Here is a 26,833-nt window from a genome sequence, read left to right on the forward strand (position 1 = left end):
AGATGCCATGATCTTCGTGCATACCTCTGTATGAACATGCCACTGATACCCGGAGGAAGAACATCTGAATCAGAGTATAGTTTGCCCAGGGAGAGACAATTCCATTCTGACATCTCAACTTCTAACAAGTCCCAGGAAGCCTTCACAAGCATATGTACCTAGCCCAAGTGTACCACAGCTTGACGAGTTACCACATGACTAAGTCTACCAAAAGGAAAAGAAAAGCCATAGACAGTGTTTTGTTCATCTAACACAGGCTTGAAAAAAGAGTGCAGCCTCAGGGGACGCCAGCCAATGCCACAAGCCTGGAAGAGCTGCCCGTACTTCAGGGCGACTAGGTTAGGAGTGAGTAGAGTATAGGAGGTAGTTCTGGAAGGAAGAAGCAATCTGTCTCATAAAAGCACCCAGATTTCTGGCACAAATGGTTCACGTGTCTATTGTAAGTGAATCCATAAACTGCTTTTTAAGAATCAGCAAGTTCTCTCTTTGTCAGTGTTCAGCTTTTGTTATTATATCTATAGCAGTTGAAGGCAAATTATGCAGAGTGCAGAGTTTAATCAATTTTTGCCTTTATTTTAGTTAACACATTTATCTTGTTTCAAAGACATACAGATGGAAACAGTTATTCAGATTATAGTGAAAGAAAAGAACAAAAGCTCATTTGCAAGCTTTTTTCCACAGTTTTCTTAACCACCATGAGAATCTCTTTCATTATGATGTCTAATTTAGTTGAATTGAATATCAGCGTCAAACGGTTACTTTCTTTATTCAACCCAAGAGCTCAAGTAATGTGTCTGCTCAGAGAAAGGAGACCTTCTTAATGTCCAGCTCTGCATACAACCTCCAATTATGCACATGCCATTGAAACACAAGTGTGTAAAAAAGGAGAAAATGGCAGTTCAACTCTGCAGAACTTGGTGGATAGAATAGACTTGGAAAAGTATTGAAAAATCTTGACCCACTTACCAGTTGAGAAGAACAGAGATCAAGAAGTTTTAATAACTGGTTCAAAGTCACACAGGAAACCAGGATCAGATTGCAACTCTGTTGAACCCAGGTTTTCTGACCATAAATCCATGGTCTTGCCCTTCCCTCTGTATTGCCTTTTTCTTTGCCTCTTGTATTACTTGGAAATATCTATTCTCCATCTCACTAGCTTTTAAAAGAACAAAACAAATCAGTGGTTTGACAACATACAGATTTATCAGAATAGAAATGAGATACATTGGCATGTGCTTTAATTGTAAGACATTACATTCTCTTAGTTGTTAACTATGATCACACCTGCATTTTTCTTCTGAAATAAGGACTCTGCTCTTTGATGTGTTTGCCTGCCTTCTAGAGCAGGGAATCCCCAACCTCTTGGATCTTATGCCTGATGATCTGAGATGGAGCGGATGTAAGAACAACAGAAATAAAATGCACAATAAATGTAATGCACTTGAATCATTGGTAAAACATTCCCCACTCCCCGGTCTGTAGAATAGTTATTTCGATGAAAATTGTCCCTGGTGACAAAAAAATTGGGGAATGTTGTTCTAGAGCTATAAATGATGTGTTTTGATGAAGTATAATTGGGTAGAAAAACCTTCATTAGGGAAAAATATACAGTATCTCATTGACTTTGCTGAAAGCCAAAATTACGGCTTATTAAGCCAGGTCAAGAAGCAAGAGTTAAAACCGGACAATGGACTGGTTCCAGATGGGAAAGGAGTATGTCAAAGCTGTGTATTGTCACCCTGCTTATTTAACTTATATGCAGAATACATCATGGGAAATGCTAGTCTAGATGAAGCACAAGATAGAGTCAAGATTGCTGGAGGAAATATCAATAACCTCAGATATGCAGATGATACCACCCTTATGGCAGAAAGCGAAGAGGAACTAAAGAGCCTCTTGATGAAAGTGAAAGAGGAGAGTGAAAAAGCTGGCTTAACACTCAACATTCAAAAACAATGTTTGGTGGCATTGAAGTGATGGTATCTGGTCCCATCACTTCATGGCAAATAGATGGGGCAACAATGGAAACAGTAACAGACTTTATTTTGGGGGGATCCAAAATCACTTCAGATGGTGACAGCAGTCGCGAAATTAAAGACGCTTGCTCCTTGGAAGAAAAGATATGACTAACCGAGACAGCATATTGAAAACCAGAAACATTACTTTGCCAACAAAGGTCCGTCTAGTCAAAGCTCTGGTTTTTCTAATAATTATGTATGGATGTGAGAATTGGATCATAAAGAAAGCTGAGCCCTGAAGAACTGATGCTTTGAATTGTGGTGTTGAATACTCTTGAGAGTCCCTCGCACTGCAAGGAGATCAAATCAGTCAATCCTAAAGGAAATTAAAGATTCAGTCGAGCAACTGAACACCAACAACCAAGTCAAAAACCTTTTTTCAATCAAACATATTTATCCATCATAATTTTAATTTAGTTTATAATTGCCTTGACAGACACAATGAAAAATTATCAAAGAAAGTAAAATGCAAAGTACAAAAAAATAAAAATCTATGATACAGACATAACTCTCAACTATTTGATACTCTACTGATCGATAACATGAAGATATTTGCAATTCATTCAGTACAAATTGTGTGTGTAGGCTTTAAGTTCAGTTCAGTCACTCAGTCATGTCTGTCTCTTTGTGACCCAATGGACTGCTGCACGCCAGGCTTTCCTGTCCTTCAGCAACTCCCGGAACTTTCTCAAACTCACATCCACTGAGTCGGTGATGCCATCCAACCATCTCATCCTCTGTCATCCCCTTTTCCTCCTGCATTCAATCTTTTTCAGCATCAGGGTCTTTTCCAATGAGTCAGTTCTTCACATCAGGTGGCCAAAATACTGGAGCTTCAACTTCAGCATCAGTCTTCCAATTAATATTCAGGATGATTTCCTTTAGGATTGACTGGTTTGATCTCCTAGCAGTCCAAAGGACTCTCAAGAGTCTTCTCCAACACCACAGTTCAAAAGCATCAGTTCTTCAATGCTCAGCTTTCTTTATAGTCCAACTCCCACATCCATATGTGAATACTGGAAAAACCATAGTGTTGGCTAGATGGACTTCTGTCAGCAAAGTAATGTCTCTGCATTTTAATTTTGCATGATGTACACTGCATATAACTTAAATAAGCAGGGTGACAATATACAGCCTAGACGTAATCCTTTCCCAATTTGGAATCAGTCCGTTGTTCCATGTCCAGTCTAAATGTTGCTTCTTGATTTGCATACAGATTTCTCAGGAGGCAGGTAAGGTGGTCTGGTATTCTTATCTCTTTAAGAATTTTCCACAGTTTGTTGTGATCCACACAGTCAAAGGCTTTGGCATAGTCAATAAAGCAAAAATAAATATTCTTCTAGAACTCTCTTGCTTTTTTGATGATCCAATGGATGTTGGCCTTTTGATCTCTGGTTCCTCCACCTTTTCTAAACCCAGCTTGAGCATCAGGAAGCTCATTGTTCACGTACTGTTGAAGCCTGGCTTGGAGAATTTCGAGCATTCCTTTGCTAGCATGTGAGAAGAGTGCAATCATGTGGTAGGCTGATCATTCTCTGGAATTGCTTTCCTTTGGGGTTGGAATGAAAATTGACCTTTTCCAGTCCTGTGACCATTGCTGAATTTTCCAAATTTGCTGGCATATTGAGTGCAGCACTTTAAGAGCATATTCTTTAAGAATTTGAATTCAATTGAAGTTAGGTTTGTGACATTGTACAGGAGACAGGGATCAAGGCCATCCCCATGGAAAAGAAATGCAAAAGAGCAAAATGGCTGTCTGAGGAGGCCTTACAAATAGCTGTGAAAAGAAGAGGAGTGAAAAGCAAAGGAGAAAAGGAAAGATATAAGCATCTGAATGCAGAGTTGCAAAGAATAGCAAGGAGAGATAAGAAAGCCCTCCTCAGTGATCAATGCAAAGAAATAGAGGAAAACAACAGAATGGAAAAGACTAGAGATCTCTTCAAGAAAATTAGAGATACCAAGGGAACATTTCATGTAAAGATGGGCTTGATAAAGGACAGAAATGGTATGGACCAACAGAAGCAGAAGATATTAAGAAGAGGTGGCAAGAATACACAGAAGAGCTGTACAAAAAAGAGCTTCACGACCCAGATAATCATGATGGTGTGATCACTCACCTAGAGCCAGACATCCTGGAATGTGAAGTCAAGTGGGCCTTAGAAAGCATCACTACGGACAAAGCTAGTGGAAGTGATGGAATTCCAGTTGAGCTATTTCAAATCCTGAAAGATGATGCTGTGAAAGTTCTGCACTCAATATGTCAGCAAATTTGGAAAACTCAGCAGTGGCCACAGGACTGGAAAATGCCAGTTTTCATTCCAATCTCAAAGAAAGGCAATGCAAAAGAATGCTCAAACTACTGCACAATTGCACTAATCTCACACGCTAGTAAAGTAATGCTCAAAATATTCTAAGCCAGGCTTCAGGAATACGTGAACTGTGAACGTCCAGATGTTCAAACTGGTTTTAGAAAAGGCAGAGGAAACAGAGATCAAATGGCCAACATCCACTGGATCATCAAAAAAGCAAGAGAGTTCCAGAAAAACATCTACTTCTGCTTTATTGACTATGCCAAAGCCTTTGATTGTGTGGATCACAATGAACTGTGGAAAATTCTTCAAGAGATGGGAATATCAGACCATCTGACCTGCCTCTTGAGAAACCTATAGGCAGGTCAGGAAGCAACAGTTAGAACTGGACATGGAACAACAGACTGGTTCCAAATAGGAAAAGGAGTACGTCAAGCTGTATATTGTCACCCTGCTTATTTAACTTCTATGCAGAGTACATCATGAGAAACGCTGGGCTGGAAGAAGCACAAGCTGGAATCAAGATTGCCAGGAGAAATATCAATAACCTCAGATATGCTGATGACACCACCGTTATGGCAGAAAGTGAAGAAGAACCAAAGAGCCTCTTGATGAAAGTGAAAGAGGAGAGTGTAAAAGTTGGCTTAAAGCTCAGCATTCAGAAAACGAAGATCATGGCATCTGTTCCCATCACTTCATGGCAAATAGATGGGGAAACACTGGAAACAGTGTCAGACTTTATTGTTTTGGGCTCCAAAATCACTGCAGATGGTGATTTCAGTCATGAAAAAGAAGACGCTTACTCCTTGGAAGGAAAGCTATGATCAACCTAGATAGCATATTGAAAAGCAGAGATATTACAAGGCTATGGGTTTTCCAGTGGTCATGTATGGATGTGAGAGTTGGACTGTGAGGAAAGCTGAGCACCAAAGATGCTTTTGAACTGTGGTGTTGGAGATGACTCTTGAGAATCCCTTGGACTGCAAGGAGATCCAACCAGTCCATCCTAAAGGAGATCAGTCCTGGGTGTTCATTGGAAGGACTGATGCTGAAGCCCCAGTACTTTGGCCACCTCTTGCGAAGAGTTGACTCATTGGAAAAGACCCTCATGCTGGGAGGGATTGGGGTAGGAGGAGAAGGGGACGACAGAGGATGAGATGCCTGGATGGCATCACCAACTCGATGGACATGAGTTTCAGTAAACTCCTGGAGTTGGTAATGCCAGGGAGGCCTGGCATACTGTGATTCATGGGGTCGCAAGGATTCGGACACGACTGAGCAACTGAACTAAACTGAACTGAACTGGTGTTATATCACCTCCACTAACTTTGTTCCTAGTGATTCCTCCTAAGGCCCACTTGAGTCACATTCCAGGATGTCTGGCTCTAGGTGAGTGATCAATATTAGTCCCTCCAATGAATATTCAGGTTTGATATCCTTCAGGATTGACTGGCTTGATCTTCTTGATGTCCAAGGGACTCTTTTGATTTTTATTTTTTTTTATTTTTTTACTTTTTAAATTTTAAAATCTTTAATTCTTACATGCGTTCCCAAACATGAACCCCCCTCCCACTTCCCTCCCCACAACATCTCTCTGGGTCATCCCCATGCACCAGCCCCAAGCATGCTGCATCCTGCGTCAGACATAGACTGGCGATTCAATTCTTACATGATAGTATACATGTTAGAATGCCATTCTCCCAAATCATCCCACCCTCTCCCTCTCCCTCTGAGTCCAAAAGTCCATTATACACATCTGTGTCTTTTTTCCTGTCTTGCATACAGGGTCGTCATTGCCATCTTCCTAAATTCCATATATATGTTTAGTATACTGTATTGGTGTTTTTCTTTCTGGCTTACTTCACTCTGTATAATCGGCTCCAGTTTCATCCATCTCATCAGAACTGATTCAAATGTATTCTTTTTAACGGCTGAGTAATACTCCATTGTGTATATGTACCACAGCTTTCTTATCCATTCATCTGCTGATGGACATCTAGGTTGTTTCCATGTCCTGGCTATTATAAACAGTGCTGCGATGAACATTGGGGTACATGTGTCTCTTTCAATTCTGGTTTCCTCGGTGTGTATGCCCAGCAGTGGGATTGCTGGGTCATAAGGTAGTTCTATTTGCAATTTTTAAGGAATCTCCACACTGTTCTCCATAGTGGCTGTACTAGTTTGCATTCCCACCAACAGTGTAGGAGGGTTCCCTTTTCTCCACACCCTCTCCAGCATTTATTGCTTGCAGATTTTTGGATCGCAGACATTCTGACTGGTGTGAAGTGGTACCTCATTGTGGTTTTGATTTGCATTTCTCTGATAATGAGTGATGTTGAGCATCTTTTCATGTGTTTGTTAGTCATCCGTATGTCTTCTTTGGAGAAATGTCTGTTTAGTTCTTTGGCCCATTTTTTGATTGGGTCGTTTATTTTTCTGGAATTGAGCTGCATAAGTTGCTTGTATATTTTTGAGATTAGTTGTTTGTCAGTTGCTTCATTTGCTATTATTTTCTCCCATCCAGAAGGCTGTCTTTTCACCTTGCTTAGAGTTTCCTTTGTTGTGCAGAAGATTTAAATTTTAATTAGATCCCATTTGTTTATTTTTGCTTTTATTTCCAGAATTCTGGGAGGTGGATCATAGAGGATCCTGCTGTGATTTATGTCTGAGAGTGTTTTGCCTATGTTCTCCTCTAGGAGTTTTATAGTTTCTGATCTTACATTTAGATCTTTAATCCATTTTGAGTTTATTTTTGTGTGCGGTGTTAGAAAGTGATCTAGTTTCATTCTTTTACAAGTGGTTGACCAGTTTTCCCAGCACCACTTGTTAAAGAGATTGTCTTTACTCCATTGTGTATTCTTGCCTCCTTTGTCAAAGATAAGGTGTGTGGATTTATGTGTGTGGATTTATCTCTGGGCTTTCTATTTTGTTCCATTGATCTATATGTCTGTCTTTGTGCCAGTACCATACTGTCTTGATGACTGTGGCTTTGTAGTAGAGCCTGAAGTCAGGCAAGTTGATTCCTCCAGTTCCATTCTTCTTTCTCAAGATTGCTTTGCCTATTCGAGGTTTTTTGTATTTCCATACAAATCTTGAAATTATTTGTTCTAGTTCTGTGAAAAATGTGGCTGGTAGCTTGATAGGGATTGCATTGAATTTGTAAGTTGCTTTGGGTAGTATACTAATTTTCACTATATTAATTCTTCCGATCCATGAACATGGTATATTTCTCCATCTATTAGTGTCCTCTTTGATTTCTTTCATCAGTGTTTTATAGTTTTCTATATATAGGTCTTTAGTTTCTTTAGGTAGATATATTCCTAAGTATTTTATTCTTTTCGTTGCAATGGTGAATGGAATTGTTTCCTTAATTTCTTTTTCTACTTTCTCATTATTCGTGTATAGGAATGCAAGGGATTTCTGTGTGTTGATTTTATATCCTGCAACTTTACTATATTCATTGATGAGCTCTAGTAATTTTCTGGTGGAGTCTTTAGGGTTTTCTATGTAGAGGATCATGTCATCTGCAAACAGTGATAGTCTTACTTCTTCTTTTCCAATTTGGATTCCTTTTAGTTCTTTTTCTGCTCTGATTGCTGGGGCCAAAACTTCCAGAACTATGTTGAATAGTAGCGGTGAAAGTGGGCACCCTTGTCTTGTTCCTGACTTTAGGGGAAATGCTTTCAATTTTTCACCATTGAGGATAATGTTTGCTGTGGGTTTGTCATAGATAGCTTTTATTATGTTGAGGTATGTTCCTTCTATTCCTGCTTTCTGGAGAGTTTTTATCATAAATGGATGTTGAATTTTGTCAAAGGCCTTCTCTGCATCTATTGAGATAATCATATGGTTTTTATTTTTCAATTTGTTAATGTGGTGAATTACATTGATTGATTTGCGAATATTGAAGAATCCTTGCATCCCTGGGATAAAGCCCACTTGGTCATGGTGTATGATCTTTTTAATGTGTTGTTGGATTCTGATTGCTAGAAGTTTGTTAAGGATTTTTGCATCTATGTTCATCAGTGATATTGGCCTGTAGTTTTATTTTTTTGTGACATCTTTGTCAGGTTTTGGTATTAGGGTGATGGTGGCCTCATAGAATGAGTTTGGAAGTTTACCTTCCTCTGCAATTTCTGGAAGAGTTTGAGGAGGATAGGTGTTAGCTCTTCTCGAAATTTTTGGTAGAATTCAGCTGTGAAGCCATCTGGACCTGGGCTTTTGTTTGCTGGAAGGTTTCTGATTACAGTTTCAATTTCCGTGCTTGTGATGGGTCTGTTAAGATTTTCTATTTCTTCCTGGTTCAGTTTTGGAAAATTGTACTTTTCTAAGAATTTGTCCATTTCTTCCACGTTGTCCATTTTATTGGCATACAACTGCTGATAGTAGTCTCTTATGATCCTTTGTATTTCTGTGTTGTCTGTTGTGATCTCTCCATTTTCATTTCTAATTTTATTGATTTGATTTTTCTCTCTTTGCTTCTTGATGAGTCTGGCTAATGGTTTGTCAATTTTATTTATCCTTTCAAAGAACCAGCTTTTGGCTTTGTTGATTTTTGCTCTGGTCTCTTTTGTTTCTTTTGCATTTATTTCTGCCCTAATTTTTAAGATTTCTTTCCTTCTACTAACTCCGGGGTTCTCCAATTCTTCCTTTTCTATTGCTTTAGTTGTAGAGTTAGGTTATTTATTTGACTTTTTTCTTGTTTCTTGAGGTATGCCTGTATTGCTATGAACTTTCCTCTTAGCACTGCTTTTATAGTGTCCCACAGGTTTTGGGTTGTTGTGTTTTCATTTTCATTAGTTTCTATGCATATTTTGATTTCTTTTTGATTTCTTCTGTGATTTGTTGGTTATTTAGAAGTGTGTTGTTCAACCTCCATATGTTGGACTTTTTAATAGTTTTTCTCCTGTAATTGAGATCTAATCTTAATGCATTATGGTCAGAAAAGATGCTTGGAATCATTTCGATTTTTTTGAATTTATCAAGTTTAGATTTATGGCCCAGGGTGTGATCTATCCTGGAGAAGGTTCCATGAGCACTTGAAAAAAAGGTGAAATTCATTGTTTTGGGGTGAAATGTCCTATAGATATCAATTAGGTCTAACTGATCTAATGTATCATTTAAAGTTTGCGTTTCTTTGTTGATTTTCTGTTTCGTTGATCTGTCCATAGGTGTGAGTGGGGTATTAAAGTCTCCCACTAATATTGTGTTTTTGTTGATTTCCCCTTTCATACTTGTTAGCATTTGTCTTACATATTGTGGTGCTCCTATATTGGGTGCATATATATTTATAATTGTTATATCTTCTTCTTGGATTGTTCCTTTGATCATTATGTAGTGGCCTTCTTTGTCTCTTTTCACAGCCTTTGCTTTAAAGTCTATTTTATCGGATATGAGTATTGCCACTCCTGCTTTCTTTTGGTCTCTATTTGCGTGGTATATCTTTTTCCAGCCCTTCACTTTCAGTCTGTGTGTGTCCCTTGTTTTGAGGTGGGTCTCTTGTAAGCAGCATATAGAGGGGTCTTGTTTTTGTATCCATTCAGCCAGTCTTTGTCTTTTGGTTGGGGCGTTCAACCCATTTACGTTTAAGGTAATTATTGATAAGTATGATCCTGTTACCATTTGTTTTATTGTTTTGGGTTCAGGTTTATACACCCTTTTCGTGTTTCCTGTCTAGAGAATATCCTTTAGAATTTGTTGGAGAGCTGGTTTGGTGGTGCTGAATTCTCTCAGGTTTTGCTTGTCTGTAAAGCTTTTGATTTCTCCTTCATATTTGAATGAGATCCTTGCTGGGTACAGTAATCTGGGCTGTAGGTTATTGTCTTTCATCACTTTAAGTGTGTCTTGCCATTCCCTCCTGGCCTGAAGAGTTTCTATTGAAAGATCAGCTCTTATCCTTATGGGAATCCCCTTGTGTGTTATTTGTTATTTTTCCCTTGCTGCTTTTAATATTTGTTCTTTGTGTTTGATCTTTGTTAATTTGATTAATATGTGTCTTGGGGTGTTTCGCCTTGGGTTTATCCTATTTGGAACTCTCTGTGTTTCTTGGACTTGGGTGATTATTTCCTTCCCCATTTTAGGGAAGTTTTCAACTATTATCTCCTCAAGGATTTTCTCATGATCTTTCTTTCTGTCTTCTTCTTCTGGGACTCCTATAATTCGAATGTTGGAGCGTTTCATATTGTCCTGGAGGTCTCTGAGATTGTCCTAATTTCTTTTAATTCGTTTTTCTTGTTTCCTCTCTGATTCATTTATTTCTACCATTCTATCTTCTATTTCACTAATCCTATCTTCTGCCTCCGTTATTCTACTATTTGTTGCCTCCAGAGTGTTTCTGATCTCATTTATTGCATTATTCATTATATTTTGACTCTTTTTATTTCTTCTAGGTCCTTGTTAAACCTTTCTTGCATCTTCTCAATCCTTGTCTCTAGGCATTTATCTGTGATTCCATTTTGATTTCAAGATTTTGGATCATTTTCACTACCAATATTTGGAATTCCTTCTCCGGTAGATTCCCTACTTCTTCCTCTTTTGTTTGGTTTGGTGGGCAACTCTCCTGTTCCTTTACCTGCTGAGTATTCCTCTGTCTCTTCATCTTGGTTATATTGCTGCGTTTGGGGTGGCCTTTTTATATTCTGGTAATTTATGGAGTTCTCTTTATTATGGAGCTTCCTCACTTTGGGTGGGGTTCTATCAGTGGCTTGTCAAGGTTTCCTGGTTAGGGAGGCTTGTGTTGGAGTTTTGGTGGGTGGAGCTGGGTTTCTTCTCTCTGGAGTGCAGTGGAGTGACCCGTAATGGGTTATGAGACATCAAAGGTTTTGGGATAATTTTGAGCTGCCTGTATATTGAAGCTCAGGGGAGTGTTCCTGTGTTGCTGGAGATTTTGCGTGGTATGTCTTATTTTGGAACTTGTTGGCCCTTGGGTGGAGCTTGGTTTCGGTGTAGGTATGAAGGCATTTGATGAGCTCCTATTGCTTAATGTTCCCTGAATTCAAGAGTTCTCTAATGTTTTTAGGCTTTGGATTTAAGCCTCCTGCTTCTGGTTTTCAGTTTTATTTTTACAGTAGCCTCTAGACTTCTCCATCTATACAGCACTGATGATAAAACATCTAGGTTAAAGATGAAAAGTTTCTCCACATTGAGGGACACTCAGAGAAGTGTTCACTGAGTTACAAGGAGAAGAGAAGATGGAGGGGGCAGTTAGAGGTAACTGGAATGAGATGCGGTGAGATCAAAATAGGAGAGAGCAAGCTAGCCAGTAGTCACTTCCTTATGTGCGCTCTATAGTCTGGACCGCTCAGAGGTATTTACAGAGTTATACGGGGAAGAGGAGAGAGAGGAAGTAGACAGAGGTGACCAGGAGGATAAGAGAGAGGAATGAGAAGGAGAGAGACAAATCCTGCCAGTAACCAGTTCCTTAGGTGTTCTCCACCGTCTGGAACACACAGAGATTCACAGAGTTGGATAGAGAAGAGATGGGGAGAAAAGAGACAGAGGCCACCTGGTGGAGAAAAAGAAGAGTCCAGAGGAGGAGAGAGTGGTCAAGCCAGTAATCTCGCTCTCAGGTAAACTTGGATAGTGAAGTTTGGGTTTTTAAATGTACAAAATTGACAACAAAAACCTAAGAGCAAAGATTAAAAATCTAGAGTAGAGGTTGGATTTTCAAAGATACAGTATTAAAGAAAAGCAGAAGGAAAAAGGAAGAAAGAAAAGAAAAAAGAATTATTAAAAAACAAACAAACAAACAAACAAAAAACCACCAACAACCATCCAAAGACTATATATGGTGTTTGCCTTAAAAAAAAAAAAAGTCTTTTTTTTAAAAAAATAGTAATAATAGGTTATAGAAATAAAAATTAGAGGAGAAATAGAAGACTTAACAATTAAAAAAAAGTTAGAAAAAAAGAAAAAAGAAAAAAACAAAAAATAAAAAAAGCAAAAAAAAAAAAAAGGAATGATTTTAAAAATAGTAAAAATAAAAATATTTCTGGCCCTTCTCTGGTGTTATGGGCCGTGTGGGATCACTTCCAAGGTGGTTCCCTCTGTTTAACTTCTTCTGTTTGTTGGTTTTTTAGGCTCACTAGTTCAGTTGCGCTGTGGGGAGGGGGGATGCTGCAAACAAATAGCACCGTCGTGTGCACACAGTATCTCTGCCCCGCTTGACCCCGGCGCACAAACCGCTCCGGCTTTTCGATGCTCAGCCAGGAACCGTCTGGGGCTGGCCCTAGGCTGCGTGCACTTCCCCGGTCCAAGCCGCTCAGGTTCGGCGCTCAGGCAGCCCTCAGAGGCACAAATTCAGCTGGGACTGCGCTTTGTGCCCTTCCCAGGTCCGAGTAGCTCAGGAGTTTGGCGAGCACGATCACCACGGCTTGTCACCTTTTCTGCCGCTGCTGCTCAGCTTTCTGGGTGGACCGCTGGCACACCCAATGAGGCAGATTGTGACTGTCCAGCACCCCCAGAAGTCTTAGCAAAGGAGCCTGCTTGCAGTTAGGTAAGTAAAGTCTCTCCGGGTCTGCAATTGCCCCTTTCCAGTCCTTACGGCTCTGGCTGCCTGTCCCCGGCGGGGGATGGTCTGCAGCCGGCTTTTTCCATTCCGTCCTTTGTTCTGTGCTGGGTCCTGGCGATGTCTTATGTTCGAGCTTTTCGCGTGGTAGCTATCCCACAGTCTGGTTTGCTAGCCCAAGTTAGATCGTTCTGGTTGCGCGTGGGGCGTTCCTGCCCGATTCTTACAAAGCCCTGCGGCCGGCGCCTCCCGCGCATCCCTGCCCTGCCCCCACTTCCCAATGGCGGATGCAGGCATCTGTGCTGCTTTTCCGCTGGGGGAGTTACTGTTGGGCTTGTAATCTGTTGGTTTTAATTATTTATCTATTTTTCCTTCCTGTTATGTTGCCCTCTGTGTTTCCAAGGCTCGCCACAGACTCGGCAGGGAGAGTGTTTCCTGGTGTTTGGAAACCTCTCTTCTTAAAATTCCCTTCCCAGGACGGGCTTCCCTTCCCGGGCTGGAGCTCCCTCCCCACCTCCTTTGTCTCCTTTTTCATCTTTTATATTTTTTCCTACCTGTTTTTGAAGACAATGGTCTGCTTTTCTGGTTGCCTGATGTCCTCTGCCAGCCTACAGAAGTTGTTTTGTGGAGTTTGCTCGGCGTTGAAATGTTTTTTTGAGGAATTTGTGAGGGAGAAAGTGGTCTTCCCATCCTATTCCTCCGCCATCTTTCCCTCTTCCCAAGGGACTCTTGAGGTCTTGTCCAGCACCACTGTTCAAAGGCGTTGGTTCTTTGATGTTCAGCCTTCTTTAGGGTCCAACTCTCAAATCTATACATTACCACTGGAAAGACCATTGCTTTGACTATACAGACCTTGGTCAGCAAGTTGAAGTCACTGCTTTTTAATATGTTGTCTAGGTTTGTCATAGCTTTTCTTCCAAGGAGCAAGCATCTTTTAATTTCATGCCTGCAGTCACTGTGTGCAGTGATTTTGGAGCCCAAGAAAATAAAATCTGTCACTGTTTCCACTTTCCCCCCATCTATTTGCCTTGAAATGATGAGACCAGATGCATGATCTGAGTTTTTTGAATGTTGTGTTTCAAGTCACCTTTTCACTCTCTTCTTTCACCCTCACCAAGAGGCTCTTTAGTTCCTCTTCACTTTCTGCCATTAGGGTGGTATTATCTGCATACCCAAGGCTGTTGATATTTCTCCCGGTAATCTTGATTCTAGTTTGTAATTCATCCAGCCCAGCCTTGGGGTACTCATGGTGTAGGTATAAATTTTCCAAAATTCTCATTTTCCCTTGAAAATGAGGGTAAAATTTTTACCTTTCCCAACAACCACCCTCAGATATTTTTCTTCTAGTTATGGCTTACTTCATTCATTTTCAAGAAAATATCTCTCAGATATCCAAATCTGAAAAGACAGAGTTTGTGAAACTAGATATTCCCTGATAAATGCAGCCAGTCAGCTTGTTATGCTGGTGATTTACGCAAGCACTTTTCTTTAAGACAACCATGTTTCTTTGGAATGCAGCAGAAGTGCTTCATGTGTACATCCCATTTTATCACACAAAATGTTAAGAAGTTTACGCAAGGCATGAAGATGTAATAAAATCAATAATTTCTCTGCTTTATCAGGGACTGAAGTAGCTGGCAGGGAAGAAATATAGTGACTACTAGGCAGTTTTGTGCCATTGCCTTGATTTGAGCTAAGGTACCACCATTACCTTTCCACAATTAGTGTAAATGCAATATAGTGATAAAGGCAAGTGGGTTCACTGAGGGCATGATGGAGATCTCTAGGATCTGATGGACTGCAATTTGTTAAGCACTGCTGTTTTTTAGAAAAGAAAGATCTTAAAATGCACAATTGAATTTCACAAAGGGGAGTGAATATTGCAAGCACTGGTTCTCAATTGACATTAAGCAAAATGATCCAGGGTTATCATCTAGGAACTCCACCAACTGCTATCCATAAGTTAAAATTAAAAATTTACTTTCTTAGCACATGATTTATTTGGAAGAAGCTTTTAATGCTAAGTTCTGAAAGAAGCCAAGAAACATTTTATTGTAACGAGCAACATTTTAGTGTTGAGTTCAGCACCTAAGTAGTTTTCAATGAAATTCAGATGAACACATTAATTTTTCTTTTACTGTATACTCTGGGTCTGGCTCAGCAAAAAATAGCAACATTCTCCATTAACGGCTAGGAAATACTAATAATGATTTAAGAATAAGGCCAAAAAAACCTTGCTCGAGCTCTTAATTTTTTTGTAATGTTTGTATTTGTATGAAGTCACTAGACAGGAAATTGAGAATCCAACTTGAGTAAGTTAATTACCTAAAGAACACAAAAATGAGGAGAGCTGTGTAGGACAAAGCCCCTGATCCCCAATGGCTTTCCCCCCAGGAACACAGACCATAATTAAGGAAATTAGCAACAGCAAAGTAAATGAAAAATTTTTTTTAAGTTTTCCCATTTCTGTCTCTCCTATCACACAAGGCCACTGGGCCACCCTTCTCAGCTGGCCTCAGGTATTTCCTTCATTCACCTCCCTCTGCAGGGCCTTAACCTGTACTGTGTATGCCTGCAGTCCAGTAACATCTAGGGGTATTAAGTGTTAGCAGAAACAATTTTCATTTCAATATACTTATAAAATATGTATTTTTTAAAAGATGTAAAAACTTTGGGTGCTTATGGAACAGAAAATCAAAAAGGGCATGAAAAATTTGGGAGCATTAATATATTCAGATGATATCATTGGTTTAAATAGATATGAAGTTGTTTTAATAGTAAATGGCTTTATAATAATTATGGCAGCTGATTTAGTACCAAACACATCTTGGAAGGTACTACTCACTTAGGTCCCAGCACCATGGCTTTCCTGACACCGCCGATTCATTCTGCAGTGGTCTTACTGTGTCATCATCAGTGCAAGACCCAAGTACTCCTAACACCAGAGAGGAGGAATTCCACACCAGAAAATTCATGTGAGAAAGAATGGAAGAAAATGTGATGAAAAGCAGAGGGACTATTATGATAATTTTAAAAGGAAGTAACTTTTAAAATAAAATATTAAATTAAATCTGCTTTCATGAAGTGTGGCCTGAGTTAAGAAAAGTATGTAAACAACTGGCCAACTTTTCCTTTGGTATCTATTTATTCATTAAGCTTAAATTTTCATGAAGATATTTAGAATAATGGGGTGTGGAGGTTTAAAAACATTTCCATAAATTCTTTGACATGCCTTCCATTGAAAGATAGAGTCTCTGTCTCCTTCCCTGGGACCTCAGCTGAGCATGTGGTAGCTTCAGCTACTGTGGCACAGCTGATGTGATGGTAAGTGGCTTCTGAGGCTGCAGCTTTCACTCTGTTCACTGGAAACACTTGCTGGTGGAGTCCAGAGGCACTGAGTGAGGCTTAACCTTAAACACAATGCCAGGGAGATCATGTTGGCATTAAGCTTGGCAGTCCAGTTGAGCCCGTACTTTGGCATGCTGGCCACAGTGCTGTTCATTGGGTGAATAAGTCATCTTGGAAGTGGTCCAGCCCAAGACTCTTGGGCTGCCTATAGCCATAGAAGTCATACCAGTTGAGGCTTCGAGAAACAATGGAGCAGAGAGGAGCCATCCCCACTGTGCCCTTTCTGAACTCCCAACCCACAGAACCCATGTGGGCTCTTGCTTTGTATCACCGAGTTCTGATATGACTCATAACGTAGCAATAGGTGGCTGAAATGGGGGTGTGGATACCTATTAGACAAATGTGAAGCCACACACTTCACTTGAAATGAATGGATCTACCGTACATGATTCATTTGGTCACTTCATCAAAGATAGAAGCTGAATGACGTGAGAACAGCCTGAGATCAATTGACAAGAAAGCTGTGCAAAAAGCTCAGTGAGTTTAAAATTGATTTGTTCATAATGATGATTTGACCTATTCATGTCACCATCTATATGTAACACAAAGCTTTGAAATACATCTTAGGATATCAAGCAAGACGGGGAAAATTCTTAGCTTGTGAGATGAGAGTGCAGTGCAAGGTCTGTGAAAGTGAAACATTAAAATGACACTTCAACAACATTTCAACCACTTTAACAGTGAAGGTCATAATTTTTACATGTCTCCTTAAATCCCCTGAATTTTAAATACACCATGATTTTAATATAGTGTCCAATATGAAACCATCGTCTACTCCCAATCCTATTTTAATTTCTTGATTTACTTGCCTATGTAAAGGCAATAACAAGAAAGACCTTTAAGATCTACTTAGTGTAAATCTAAGCCTTGATTCATCCACAAAAGGTAGAAAACTGAGCAAAAGCATCATAATCAGTGAGGTCCAATGAGGATAGGTTTTGTTTTATGGTCTGCTAACACCCTCACCCTGCTCCTGGGCTTCCCTGGTAGCTCAGCTGGTAAAGAATCTACTTGCAATGCAGGAGACCCCAGTTCAAGTCCTGGGTCAGGAAGATCCCCTGGAGCAAGGATAGGCTACTTACTCCAGTATTCTTGGGCTTCCATGGTGGCTCAAACGGTATAGCATCTGCCTGCAATGTGGGAAATGTGCATTAGATCCCTGAGTTGGGAAGATCCTTTGGAGGTGGGCATGAAAACCCACTCCAGTATTCTTGCCTGGAGAATCCCCATGGACAGAGGAGCCTGGCAGGTTACAGTGCATGGGGTTGAAAACAGTTGGACACGGCTGAGCGACTAAGCACAGCAACTCCCCTCCCAGCACTTAGAATAGTGCGTAGCATACAGTGGGTGTTATTTATGTATTCAATAAATGAATAAATGATTAAACATGACAGACCCTGCAGGCTAGGCTACTGCGGAAAAGAGAAGAAAGGAAATGCTGATGAATTCCCTGAGTCAGAAACTATCTTTGGTGCATATTTCAGTTACTATCAAAGATATATATATACACCATAATATATATATATTATATATATATATAACATGATATATAATATAATATGCATGCTCAGTAGCTCAGTTATGTCTGACTCTTTGTGACTCTATGGACTGTAGCCTCTCAGGCTCCTCTGTCCATAGGATTTTCCAGGCAAAAATACTGGTTTGGGTTGCCATTTTCTACTCAAGGGGATCTTCTTGACCCAGGGATTAAACCTACACTTCCTGGGTCTCCTGCATTGGCAGGAAGATCTTTATCAATGAACCACCTGGGAAGCCCCATAATATAGTATATGTAACATATATATGTGTAATATCTATTTCTGCTTTATTGACTATGCCAAAGCCTTTGACTGTGTGGATCAAAATAAACTGTGGAAAATTCTGAAAGAGATGGGAATACCAGACCATCTGACATGCCTCTTGAGAACTCTGTATGCAGGTCAGGAAGCAACAGTTAGAACTGGACATGGAACAACAGACTGGTTCCAAATAGGAAAAGGAGTGCATCAAGGCTGTATATTGTCACCCTGCTTATTTAACTTATATGCAGAGTACATCATGAGAAATGCTGGGCTGGAAGAAGCACAAGCTGGAATCAAGATTGCCAGGAAAAACATCAATAACCTCAGATATGCAGATGACACCACCCTTATGGCAGAAAGTGAAGAGGAGCTAAAAAGCCTCTTGATGAAAGTGAAAGGAAAGTGAAAAAGTTGGCTTAAAGCTCAACATTCAGAAAACAAAGATCATGGCATCTGGTCCCATCACTTCATGGGAAATAGATGGGGAAACATTGGAAACAATGTCAGAGCTTATTTTTTTGGGCTCACAAAATCACTGCAGATAGTGACTGCAGCCATGAAATTAAAAGACGCTTACTCCTTGAAAGAAAAGTTATGACCAACCTAGATAGCATATTGAAAAGCAGAGACATTACTTTGCCAACAAAGGTCCATCTAGTCAAGGCTATGGTTTTTCCAGTGGTCATGTATGGATGTGAGAGTTGGACTGTGAAGAAAGCTGAGGGCTGAAGAATTGATGCTTTTGAACTGTGGTGTTGGAGAAGACTCTTGCGAGTCCCTTGGACTGCAAGGAGATCCAACCAGTCCATTCTGAAGGAGATCAGCCCTGGGATTTCTTTGGAAGGAATGATGCTAAAGCTGAAGCTCCAGTACTTTGGCCACCTCATGCGAAGAGTTGACTCATTGGAAAAGACTCTGATGCTGGGAGGGATTAGGGGCAGGAGGAGAAGGGGATGACTGAGGATGAGATGGCTGGATGGCATCACGGACTCAATGGATGTGAGTCTGAGTGAACTCCGGGAGATGGTAATGCACAGGGAGACCTGGTGTGCTGTGATTCATGGGGTCGCAAAGAGTCGGACACGACTGAGTGACTGAACTGAACTGAATTGATGCTATACATACCAGCTAGATAAAAGTTCAAGTAGAATTCACCAAGTTTTTCAACATAAAATGGAAAAGCTATGAGCATGAATTTAGTATTTTGTGCAGAATTGGGAGTTTATAATATGGAGTAATTCAATGAAAAGGCAAAAGCAACTTAAATTTTATGATTTTAGGACAGAGCTGTATACCCTCAGTCCCATGTTTCCATAATGTACTGTTTTCTACTTTAAGACTAAGTGACATATATATCTAAATGCAACTAAAGAAATGATATTTAGTAGAAAATGATTTTTCTTATGTTTGGTCATTTAAGATTTTTGGCAGATTTGTTTCAGTCTTGTGCCAGTACTGCCAGTACAAATTCATATGAGGTTGTCACAAACAGCTCTTGAAGTTAAACAACTATTCTCACCTAATCTTATTCCCAGCCTCTAAAATGTGGATCCACCATTATTTACATACAGAGCACACCCAGAAGTAGTAATCATTCTGTTGCTGCTACTACAGATGTTGGTGAAGGTGATAGATACCCCTTTGCTGAGTAGTTATTGCTTGTATTATCACATTTAGTCCTTCCTTACATTGACTCTGTAGGGAAGGTATTATTATCATTACAGTTATCATCACCTTTTTTTTTTTTTTGAGAACATGAAATAAAAAAGGTTAAGTAACTTCCCCCAAACCAAATATATGGTGGAGCCAAGAACAAAACTCCAATTCTTTAGGCAGTAGAGTTAGTGTTCTTAAGTCCTAGCCTATATGACTTCTCAGAAGTTTTATTAAGCTTATCTAACCTATATCCTATTCCAAAAGTACAAGCATCATTACTTCAAATAATTTTAATACTAAGTACATTTCTATATTAAAAGATGATAGTTTCTTTTTCATGAAAGGGAAATTTTGTCCTCCTCACTCACACATGTCAACTTGGTAAATATCTGTCTGGCCCACTTGAGCAGGGCTGTGGGCTTGCCTAGTCAAGCTTGCTCTCCAAGTTAATGGGAGATCACGTACCAATGGGAAAATGCTGATTTCCTGGGCTACGCTCTTGCCAGGGACTCAAAACTCCACTCTCCTATAGCAAAGCAAATGGAAAAAGCACAGCCTCTGGTGTCAGACAGGCTTGTTTCCAATTCTGACTTTGTCACTTACTAATAATATTGTGAATGCGGACAATGTTATTTGATCTCTCAGATCCTCAGTTTTCTTCAGGTAAAATGGCAGTCGTGTAACTTGCCTCAAAGTAGAGTTGACAGATTTAACATGTAAAAATAGAAGACCTGGTTAAATTTGAATTTTGAATAAACATTGACTATTTAAAAAATATAGGTATGTCCCAAATATTGTATGGGTCATACTGATACTAAAATTATTGCACAAGACATAATAAATTTGTTTTGTTATCTGAAATGAAAATTTAACAGGGTGTCCTATATTTTGTCTGGCAACTCTCCTCTAAAGGGCTATTGTGATGGTTGAGTGAGATAACAGATGTAAAATGCTAGTCCACTTCCTGGAACATAATAGATGAATAATACTATTAGCTTCCTCTCCCTGTGGAAGAAACTTAAGCATCAACTGTTCCTTCATGTACCAGCTTCTTTAGTGTCTTCTCTAGAGTTATCATTCTTGCAAACATCCACTGTCCACTGAAAGAAAAACACACAACCTAAAAGTTGCAAGTTGGGTTTTTACTCAGGGAACTTACTGAGAACTATAGCTTGGGAGACAGCTTCTTAGAGAGCTTTGAGAAAGTGCTCTGAAGAGGTAAGAGAGAAGCCAAGATATATAAGAATTATTTTCCTCCACTGGTAAAAAAATACAAGTAGTTGGACATCAAAATATAACTGCTACTCAGAAAGAGCAAACAAGTTAATGATTTCAGTGCTTTGCTTTGTATGGGAGAATGGAAGAATCAAGTCATTTGAAAATTTTTTTCAGATATGCATCTTAACTATCTAGGGGATGGTATATCCAAAACACAGAATGCTTCTTGTTTTTATCCATCCTGATGTCCTGATGTTCCTTTTGGTGTCCTGTCACTTGGTGAATGCAGTGGCTAATGACTTGGCCCTTTTAGAATGCTAAATAGCAAGCCACATTCTTTTCTTTATACAGGTTTCTCTTAACCATTAAATGTAACTTAAAAAAAATTAAAATCTACTCTATCTGCCAGTTAGCATGGTACTTCTCCCCATTCCTTCATTGCCAAATTTTCTATTTTGTTGAAGATAGTAAATAAGTTTGGGTCTGCCTCTTGAGAAACCTATAGGCAGGTCAGGAAGCAACAGTTAGAACTGGACATGGAACAACAGACTGGTTCCAAATAGGAAAAAGAGTACATCAAGGCTGGATATTGCCACCCTGCTGATTTAACTTCTATGCAGAATACATCATGAGAAACTCTGGACTGGAGGAAGCACAAGCTGGAATCAAGATTGCCGGGAGAAATATCAATAACCTCAGATATGCAGATGATACCACCCTTATGGCAGAAAGTGAAGAAGAACTAAGGAGCCTCTTGATGAAAGTGAAAGAGGAAAGTGAAAAAGTTGGCTTAAAGCTCAACATTCAGAAAGCGAAGATCATGGCACCTGGTCCCATCACTTCATGGCAAATAGATGGGAAAACAGTGGAAACAGTGTCAGACTTTATTCTTTTGGGCTCCAAAATCACTGCAGATGGTGATTGCAGCCATGAAATTAAGATGCTTCCTCCTTGGAAGAAAAGTTATGACCAACCTAGATAGCATATTCAAAAGCAGAAACATTACTTTGCCAACAATGGTCCGTCTAGTCAAGGCTATGGTTTTTCCGGTGGTCATGTATGGATGTGAGAGTTGGACTGTGAAGAAAGCTGAGTGCCAAAGAATTGATACTTTTGAACTGTGGTGTTGGAGAAGACTCTGAGAGTCCCTTGGACTGCAAGGAGATCCAACCAGTCCATTCTAAAGGAGATCAGTCCTGGGTGTTCTTTGGAAGGAATGATGCTAAAGCTGAAACTCCAGTACTTTGGCCACCTCATGCGAAGAGTTGACTCATTGGAAAAGACTCTGATGCTGGGAGGGATTGAGGGCAGGAGGAGAAGGAGACGACAGAGGATGAGATGGCTGGATGGCATCACTGACCTGATGGACGTGAGTCTGAGTGAACTCCGGGAGTTGGTGATGGACAGGAGGCCTGGTGTGTTGGAATCATGGGGTCGCAAAGAGTCGGACACAACTGAGCGACTGAACTGAACTGATGATTAATTTGTTAAAGGCTTAGTGGAAAAGGTGGGAAACACGCATTCACCAATGGAAAATTTTAGCAGAGTGATGAAAAGAAGAAAAAGGATCAAATAGAAATTCTGGAAAGTTAAATAAGTATAGACAAAAGAAAGAATCAGTGAGCTTGATTATATATCAATATAAATTATCCGAAATTGATCACAGAGAGAAAAAGAAGTGGGAAAAAAGGAACATATCTGAGAGAAGTAGGACAATAGCAAATGATCTAAACACATATATTCTCGGATTCCAGAACAAGAGATAGAAAATAGGACTGAAGAATTACTTGAAGAGATAACTTTCAAATTAATAAAAGACAATAAACCACAAGTGCAAGAAGCTCAGAGTTGAAGCAGTATAAAAACCAAATAAAATCCACCGAGGCTCCTCATAGTCAAACTGCTGAAACCAAGAAACAAAGTGAAAATCTTGGTGATAGCAAGGAAAAAGAAACTTTTTCTACAGAAGCACAAGATAGGAAGCAAAAGAAATTTCTTTTCAGGAATTAGGCAAGTAGAACACAATGGAGTCACATCTTTAAAGAACTGATAAAAGTTGGTTAAGTCAGAAATCTGTATTTGTGAAAATACCTTTCAAATATGAGGGTGAAAAAAAATGAGCATGAAAAAAGATTTATTTATTTATTTTTTTGTCCAGAGAAACAAAGGCTGAGAGGATTGCTAGCAGACCTGTACAATAAGAAAAGTTAAAGACGTTCTTCAGGCTGAAGAAATCTGATACAAGACAGAATGTTTAATCTACACAAAGAAATAAATAGAAAATATGGGTAAATATTAAAAATCTTTTCCTTATTTTACCCTTTAAAAATTTAATAACCTGAAGAAAAAAATACTTAAAAGGCATGTATGCCTTATAAAATATATTGAAGTGAAATGAATGAGAATAGTGGTATGAAGGACAAAAGGGGGAAATGAATGAATATGACAGTAAGATTCTTACTCAATGTAAGAAGTATCATACCATTATTTGAAAGTGAACTGTGGGAAACCAAAGATGTGTAATATAAATCCTAGAACAACCAAATTTTAGAATGACTAAGATGGTGGAGTAAGAAGACTCTGAGCTCACCTCCTCCTATGGGTACTCTAAAGTTATAATCATTTACAGAGCAATCATTAATGAGACTGATCTGAGGACTCACATAAAAAATTTCCATAATAAAGATATAAAGGAGGAACCACAATAAGATGGGGAGAGAGGTAGAGAGACAATACAGTCAAGACTCATATAACTGGGTAGGCTACCTACAAACAGTAAGATAATCACAATTGAAGAGGTTCTCCCTAAGGAGTGAGGAGTTCTAGACAACATCAGGCTCCCCACCAGGGAGTCTTGCCCTGGGAAAATGAGCTCCCAGAACATCTGGCTTGGAAGGTCAGTGGACCTTGTGTGCAGGAGATCCAGAAGGGTGTAGAAAACAGAGGTTCCACTCCTAAATGTCATGAGCAAACTCTCACATTGTCTGAGACCCAGTGCACAAGCAATTATTTGAAAGGATCTTGGGTCAGACTCGCATACTGATCTTGGAGGGACTCAGAAAGAGGCAGGAAGTCTCTGGGATTACTCTGGGGTACAAAGATGCTATTTGGGGAACTCCTTGTGTCATGAGGACACTAGTGCTGGCAAGTACCATTTTGGAGTCATCTGTCTAGAATATTAGTTGTTGGTCAGACACTAAGTCATGTTTGACTCTTTGTGACCCCATGGAATGCAGCACTCCAGCCTCCTCTGTCCTCTACTCTCTCCTGGAGTTTGCTCAAATTCATGTCCATTGAGTCGGTGATTCCATCCAATCATCTCTTCCTCTGATGCCCCCGTCTCTTTTTGACTTCAGCCTTTTCTAGCATCAGGGTCTTTTCTAATGAGTCAGCTCTTCGAATCAGGCAGCCAAAGTATTGGAGCTTCAGCTTCAGCAAGAGTTCTTCCACTGAATTCAGGGTTGATTTCCCTTAGTATTGACGGTTTGATCTTACAGTCCAGGCTCCAAAGACCAGACTGGTCAGCACCAGTCCTAGGAGCTCTCCAGGTCAAGCAGTTTAATCACACGGGGACTTAGTTCCCACACCAATAGGCAGGCAGCAGCCCTGGAGTCACCTAGGCCCAAAGTAGCACGCCCCAGAACTTGGCACTGCCCACAAGCAGCTGGCAGCCTCCAATAAGGCAGGATCTGACAGTCAGTTGAGCTGGGGACCTGCCCTGCCTACCAGTGTGCTCATAGTATTTGTCCTTACCACAAAAGAATGGCCTAAACAGCTCACATAGTGGGCACCCCTAGATCATGTAGCTCTGATGAACAGAGGGGAGTATGATGTCTCCTACAAAAAAATACTTTCCAAGATCAGAAAATGTAACAAACCTATAAAATACATAAAAACAAACACAGAGAATTAGGCAAAATGAGGTGATAGAAAAATATGTTCTAAGTGAAAGAACAAGACAATGTCCTAGAAGTGGAACTACACAAAGTGGAGATAAACAATTCATCCAGTAAGACAAATGTGCAATTTCCCAATTCAGGAAGAATTTCTCCCAAATCAGGAAGAAATATAAAAGCTGATCAGACTAGTTACTAGCAGTGAAATGTGTATATATATACATATATATAAAGGAATACTCCCAACAAAAAAAGTATAGGGCCAGATAGCCTCATAAGAGAATTCTACCAAAATTTAAAGATTAATTAGTGCCTATTCTTCTCAAATTATTCCAAAAAAAAAAAAAAAAAACTGAAGAGAAAGGAAGGCTTCCAAATCCGTTGTATGAGGCCAGTATCATCCTGATATTAAAACCACAGAAAGATACAACAAAAAGAGAAACAGATGGCCAGTATCACTGAAAAAAATGGATGCAAAAATTCTCTACCACATGTTCGCGAATTCAGTTCAACAATATATTAAGAGGATCACAGACCATGATCAAGTGGTATTTGTCTCAGAGATGCAAAGAGGGTTCAGTGTCCACAAATGAGTCAGTATGATAGAGAACAAATTTGTACACAGCAGGGGAAGGAGAGGGTGGGATGAATTGAGAGAGTAGCACCGACATATATACACTACCATGTGTAAAATAAATGGCTAGTGGGAAGCTGCTGTATAACACAGGGAGCCAAGCCTGGCAGCCTGGTGATCTGTGAAGACCTACAGGGGTAGGATAAGGTGTGGGAGGGAGGCTCAAAAGGGATGGGGTCTATCTATCTATCTATCTATATATATAGGTATTGATACATATATATATATTTATTTATTGGTAACTTACATTGTTGTACAGCAGAAACCAAAACAATATCGTAAAGCAATTATCCTCCAATCAAAAACTTTAGAAAATTCATAAACATAAAAAATATGGCACAATACATTAACAAATTGAAGAGTTAAAATATAATCATCTTGATACATGCAGAAAAAGATTTTGAATAAGTTCAACATCAATTTATGATAAAAACTCTCTACAAAGTGGGTCTGGAGGAATAGACATAAACATAATAAAGAACATATATTACAGACCTACAGCCAATATCATAGTCAATGATGAAAAGCTGAAGTGTTTGCTCTAAGATCAGGAACAAGACCAGGATGCCTACTCTTGTCACTTTACTTAACATAATATTGGATACCCTAGACACAGGAATTAGAGAAGAAAGAGAAACAAAAAGCATCAAAATTGGTTAGGAAGAAGTAAAACTGTCATTTTTTGGTAGGTGACAGGATATTATATATATAATATAAAGACACTACCAAAAAACAGAACTAATAATTCAATTCAGTAATAGTTGAATTCAGTAAACTTGCACGATGCAGAATTAACATACAGAAATCTGTTGCATTTCTGTACACAAACAATAAACTATTAGAAAGAGAATAAAGAAAACATCCCCATTTACAATGGCATCAAAATAAATAAAATACTTTAGAATAAATATAACCAGGGAGGTAAATTACTTGTACTCAAAAACTGTAAGACATTGATGAAAGAAATTTAAGATGATACAAACAAATGGAAAGGTATTTCATGTTCATGCACTGGGAGAACTAATATTGTTAAAAGTACCATGATCCCCAAGGCAATCTAAAGATTCACTGCTATCCCTATCAAGATACCAATGGCATTTACCACAGAACTCAGTTCAGTTTCAGTTCAGTCCCACAATCGTGTCTGATTCTTTTCGACCCCACGGACTACAGCATGCCAGGCTTCCCTGTCCATCACCAGCTCCCAGAGTTTACTCAAACTCCTGTCCACTGAGTCAGTGATGACATCCAACCATCTCATCCTCTGTCATCCCCTTCTCCTCCTGCCTTCAATCTTTCCCAGCATCAGGGTGTTTTCAAATGAGTCAGTTCTTTGCATCAGGTGGCCAAAGTATTGGAGCTTCAGCTTCAGCATCAGTCCCTCCA

This window comes from Ovis aries, chromosome 3, assembly GCF_016772045.2.
Source record: "Ovis aries strain OAR_USU_Benz2616 breed Rambouillet chromosome 3, ARS-UI_Ramb_v3.0, whole genome shotgun sequence".
NCBI classification, from domain to species: domain Eukaryota; kingdom Metazoa; phylum Chordata; class Mammalia; order Artiodactyla; family Bovidae; genus Ovis; species Ovis aries.